Here is a 6,000-nt window from a genome sequence, read left to right as displayed (position 1 = left end):
TAGGAAGAGAGGAAAGTGATTGGTTCTCAGTGAATGTAGGTTTGCGGCAGGGGTGTGTGATGTCTCCATGGTTGTTTAATTTGTTTATGGATGGGGTTGTTAGGGAGGTAAATGCAAGAGTTTTGGAAAGAGGGGCAAGTATGAAGTCTGTTGGGGATGGGAGAGCTTGGGAAGTGAGTCAGTTGTTGTTCGCTGATGATACAGTGCTGGTGGCTGATTCTTGTGAGAAACTGCAGAAGCTGGTGACTGAGTTTGGTAAAGTGTGTGGAAAAAGAAAGTTAAGAGTAAATGTGAATAAGAGCAAGGTTATTAGGTACACTAGGGTTGAGGGTCAAGTCAATTGGGAGGTGAGTTTGAATGGAGAAAAACTGGAGGAAGTGAAGTGTTTTAGATATCTGGGAGTGGATCTGGCAGCGGATGGAACCATGGAAGCGGAAGTGGATCATAGGGTGGGGGAGGGGGCGAAAATTCTGGGAGCCTTGAAGAATGTGTGGAAGTCGAGAACATTATCTCGGAAAGCAAAAATGGATATGTTTGAAGGAATAGTGGTTCCAACAATGTTGTACGGTTGCGAGGCGTGGGCTATGGATAGAGTTGTGCGCAGGAGGATGGATGTGCTGGAAATGAGATGTTTGAGGACAATGTGTGGTGTGAGGTGGTTTGATCGAGTGAGTAACGTAAGGGTAAGAGAGATGTGTGGAAATAAAAAGAGCGTGGTTGAGAGAGCAGAAGAGGGTGTTTTGAAGTGGTTTGGGCACATGGAGAGAATGAGTGAGGAAAGATTGACCAAGAGGATATATGTGTCGGAGGTGGAGGGAACGAGGAGAAGAGGGAGACCAAATTGGAGGTGGAAAGATGGAGTGAAAAAGATTTTGTGTGATCGGGGCCTGAACATGCAGGAGGGTGAAAGGAGGGCAAGGAATAGAGTGAATTGGAGCGATGTGGTATACCGGGGTTGACGTGCTGTCAGTGGATTGAATCAAGGCATGTGAAGCGTCTGGGGTAAACCATGGAAAGCTGTGTAGGTATGTATATTTGCGTCTGTGGACGTATGTATATACATGTGTATGGGGGGGGTTGGGCCATTTCTTTCGTCTGTTTCCTTGCGCTACCTCGCAAACACGGGAGACAGCGACAAAGTATAATAAAATTATAATAATATATATATATATATATATATATATATATATATATATATATATATATATATATATAATTTATTTATCATACTTTGTCACTGTCTCCTGCGTTAGCAAGGGGAGTGCAAGGAAACAGGCGAAAGAATGGCCCAACCCACCCACATACACATGTATATACATACAAGTCCACACATGTACATATACATACCTATACATTTCAAAGTATACATACACAGACATATACATATATACACATGTAAGCAGTTCATACTTGCTGCCTTTATTCATACCTGTCACCACCCCGCCACACATGCAATGACACCCCCCTCCCCCCGCACGCAAGCAAGGTAGCACTAGGAAAAGACAACAAAGTCCACATTAATGTATAATGCATATAAATAAATATACATATGTATAGTGCATATATGTACATATGTATGTGCATATGTGTATATATATGTGTATATGAGTGGGTGGTTCTTTCCTCATCTGTTTCCTGGTGCTACCTTGCTAATGCGGGAAAACAGCAATCAAATATAATGAAATATAAATATATCAATATTTATATATTTATATATTTGATCGAGTAAGTAACGTAAGGGTAAGAGAGATGTGTGGAAATAAAAAGAGCATGGTTGAGAGAGCAGAAGAGGGTGTTTTGAAATGGTTTGGGCACATGGAGAGAATGAGTGAGGAAAGATTGACCAAGAGGATATATGTGTCGGAGGTGGAGGGAACGAGAAGTGAGAGACCAAATTGGAGGTGGAAAGATGGAGTGAAAAAGATTTTGTGTGATCGGGGCCTGAACATGCAGGAGGGTGAAAGGAGGGCAAGGAATAGAGTGAATTGGATCGATGTGGTATACCGGGGTTGACGTGCTGTCAGTGGATTGAATCAGGGCATGTGAAGCGTCTGGGGTAAACCATGGAAAGCTGTGTAGGTATGTATATTTGCGTGTGTGGGCGTATGTATATACATGTGCATGGGGGTGGGTTGGGCCATTTCTTTCGTCTGTTTCCTTTGCGCTACCTCGCAAACGCGGGAGACAGTGACAAAGCAAAAAAAAAAAATATATATATATATATTTTTTATATATATATTTTTATCGAAGATGTAAGGCATGTGTTCGTGTAGGAAGAGAGGAAAGTGATTGGTTCTCAGTGAATGTAGGTTTGCGGCAGGGGTGTGTGATGTCTCCATGGTTGTTTAATTTGTTTATGGATGGGGTTGTTAGGGAGGTGAACGCAAGAGTTTTGAAAAGAGGGGCAAGTATGCAGTCTGTTGTGGATGAGAGAGCTTGGGAAGTGAGTCAGTTGTTGTTCGCTGATGATACAGCACTGGTGGCTGATTTATGTTAGAAACTGCAGAAGCTGGTGACTGAGTTTGGTAAAGTGTGTGAAAGAAGAAAGTTAAGAGTAAATGTGAATAAGAGCAAGGTTATTAGGTACAGTAGGGTTGAGGGTCAAGTCAATTGGGAGGTAAGTTTGAATGGAGAAAAGCTGGAGGAAGTGAAGTGTTTTATATATCTGGGAGTGGATCTGGCAGTGGATGGAACCATGGAAGCGGAAGTGAATCATAGGGTGGGGGAGGGGGCGAAAATTCTGGGAGCCTTGAAGAATGTTTGGAAGACGAGAACATTATCTCGGAAAGCAAAAATGGGTATGTTTGAAGGAATAGTGGTTCCAACAATGTTGTATGGTTGCGAGGCGTGGGCTATGGATAGAGTTGTGTGCAGGAGGGTGGATGTGCTGGAAATGAGATGTTTGAGGACAATATGTGGTGTGAGGTGGTTTGATCGAGTAAGTAATGTAAGGGTGAGAGAGATGTGTGGAAATAAAAAGAGTGTGGTTGAGAGAGCAGAAGAGGATGTTTTGAAATGGTTTGGTCACATGGAGAGAATGAGCGGGGAAAGATTGACCAAGAGGATATATGTGTCAGAGGTGGAGGGAACGAGGAGAAGTGGGAGACCAAATTGGAGGTGGAAAGATGGAGTGAAAAAGATTTTGAGTGATCGGGGCCTGAACATGCAGGAGGGTGAAAGGCGTGCAAGGAATAGAGTGAATTGGAATGATGTGGTTTACCGGGGTCGACGTGCTGTCAATGGATTTTTGAACCAGGGCATGTGAAGCGTCTGGGGTAGACCATGCAAAGTGTGTGGGGCCTGGATGTGGAAAGGGAGCTGTGGTTTCGGTGCATTATTACATGACAGCTAGAGACTGAGTGTGAACGAATGGGGCCTTTGGTATTTTTCCTAGCGCTACTTCGCACACATGAGGGGGGAGGGGGTTGTTATTCCATGTGTGGCGAGGTGGCGATGGGAACAAATAAAGGCAGCCAGTATGAATTATGTACATGTGTATATATGTATATGTCTGTGTGTGTATATATATGTGTACATTGAGATGTATAGGTATGTATATTGTGCATGGGTGGACATGTATGTATATACATGCGTATGTGGGCGGGTTGGGCCATTCTTTAGTCTGTTTCCTTGCGCTACCTCGCTAACGCGGGAGACAGCGACAAAGCAAATTAAAAAATGATAAATAAAATATTTTTTTCCTTTTTCATACAGTTTATGTTGTGTTGAGGAGGATGGATGGCTTGGACATGATATATTGGAGGACAATATGTGGTGTGTGGTGGTTTGATGAGGTAAGTAATGAAAGGGTAAGAGAGCTGTGTGTAATAAAATGAGTGGTAATGAAAGGGTAAGAGAGCTGTGTGTAATAAAATGAGTGTGGTTGAGAGAGCTGAAGAGGGTGTGCTAAAATGGTTTGGATTTTTGGAGGGAATGAATGAGGAAAAGTTGACAAGGAGGATTTATGTGTCAAAAAGGAGGGGACAAAGGGAACAAGGACACCAAATTGGAAGGATGGGGTGAAAAAGATGAACATGGGAGGGTTAAAGGCATGCTCAGGAAAAAGTGAAATGGAACAACATGGTATACTGGGGTCAATGCACTGTACCAGGGATGATATTAATTGAGATGGTGAAGGCATGTACTGAGCATCAGATTGAGGAGGAGCAACATGGTTTCAGAAGTGATAGAGGATGTATGGATAAGGTGTTTGCTTTGAAGAATGTATGTGAAAAATACTTAGAAAAACAGATGAATTTGTATGTGGCATTTTATGCGCCTGATGCACCTGGAGAAGGCATAATAGGGTTGATAAGATGCTCTGTGGAAAGTCATACAAATATACGGTGTGGGAGGTAAGTTGCTAGAAGCAGTGAGAAGTTTTTATCAAGAGTGTAAGGCGAGTGTACAAGTGGGAAAAGAGGAGAGTGATTGGTTCCCAATGAAGGTCGGTCAGCAGCAAGGGTGTGTGATGTCATCATGGTTGTTTAATTCATTTACAAATGGGGTGGTGAGGGAGGAAAATGCAAGAGTTTTGTGGAGGGGCAAGTGTGCAGTCTACAGGGAATGAGAGGGCCTGGGAAGTGAATCAGTTTTTTTCACCAATGATACAGCACTGGTGGCTGATTCAAGTGAGAGACTGCAAAAATTGGTGAATGGGTTTGGAGGTGTGTGTGAAAGGAGGTGGAGAGTAAATAAGAATAAAAAGCACAGTTATTAGGTTTAGCAGGGTTGAAGGTCAAGTTAGTTGGGGTGTGTCTATGAATGGAGAAAACTTGGAGGATGTGAAGTGTTTCAGATACCTGGGAGTGGACATAGCAGCAAATGGAACCATGGGAGGGAGTACATCATAGAGTGGGTGAGGGGGTAAAGGTTCTGGGAGCACAGGAGATTGTGTAAAAAAAAGAAAATATTATCTGAGAGCAAAAATTGGTATGTCTTAAGGTATAGTAATCCCGACAATATCATATGTATGCAAGACTTGGGCTATTGATAAGGCTGTGCAGAGGAAGGTGGATGTGTTGGCAATGAAATGTTTGAAGACAATATGTGGTGAGAGGTGGCTTGATCAAGTAAGTAATCAAAGGGAAAAAGAGGGTAGTGGTAGTAAAAAGTGTAGTTGAGAGAGCTGAGGAGGGTGTGCTGAAATGGTTTGGACATATGAAGAGAATGAGTGAAGAAAGGTTGACAGAGAGGATACGTGTGGAGGGAACAAGGAGAATGGGGAGACCAAATTGGAGACAGAAGGATGTAGGGAAAAAGATTTTGAGTGATCAGGGCCTAAACATGTTGGAGGATGAAAGGCGTGTATGGGATAGAGTGAAATGGGTATGTGGTATGGGAGGTAAGTTTCTAGAAGCAGTGAAAAGTTTTTACCAAGGATGTAAAGCATGTGTACAAAGGCAGAAAGGGTGTTTGATTTCCCCATGGTGGTTTAATTTGTTTGTGGACGGGGTGATTAGGGAGGTAAATGCAAGAGTTTTGGAGATAAGGGCAAGTATGCAGTCTGTTGGGGATGAGAGGGCCTGGGAAATGAGTCGGTTGTTGTTTGCCAATGATACAGCTCTACTGGTTGATTTGTGTGAAAAACTGCAGAAGTTGGTGACTAAGTATGGAAAAGTGTGTGAAAGGAGAAAGTTGAGAGTAAATGTAAATAAGAGCAAGATTATTATGTTCAGTAGGGTTGAGGGACAAGTTCATTGGTATGTAAGTTTGAATGGAAGTGAAGTGTTTTAGATATCTTTGAGTGGACTTAGCAGTGAATGGAACCACAGAAGCAGAAGTGAGTAAGATGGTTGGGGAGGAGGCAAAGGTTCTGGACGCAGTGAAGAATGTGCGGAAGGAAAGAATGTTATCTTGGAGAGCAAAAATGGATGCATTTGAAGGAATGGTAGCTCTAATAATGTTACATGGTTGTGAGATATGGGCTACAGATAGGGTTGTATGGGGGAGGGTGGATGTGTTGGAAATGAAATGTTTGAGGACAATATGTCCACTAAC

The sequence above is a fragment of the Panulirus ornatus genome, chromosome 27, assembly GCF_036320965.1.
Source record: "Panulirus ornatus isolate Po-2019 chromosome 27, ASM3632096v1, whole genome shotgun sequence".
In the NCBI taxonomy this organism is placed as follows: Eukaryota; Metazoa; Arthropoda; class Malacostraca; order Decapoda; family Palinuridae; genus Panulirus; species Panulirus ornatus.
This window is presented reverse-complemented; position numbering follows the sequence as displayed.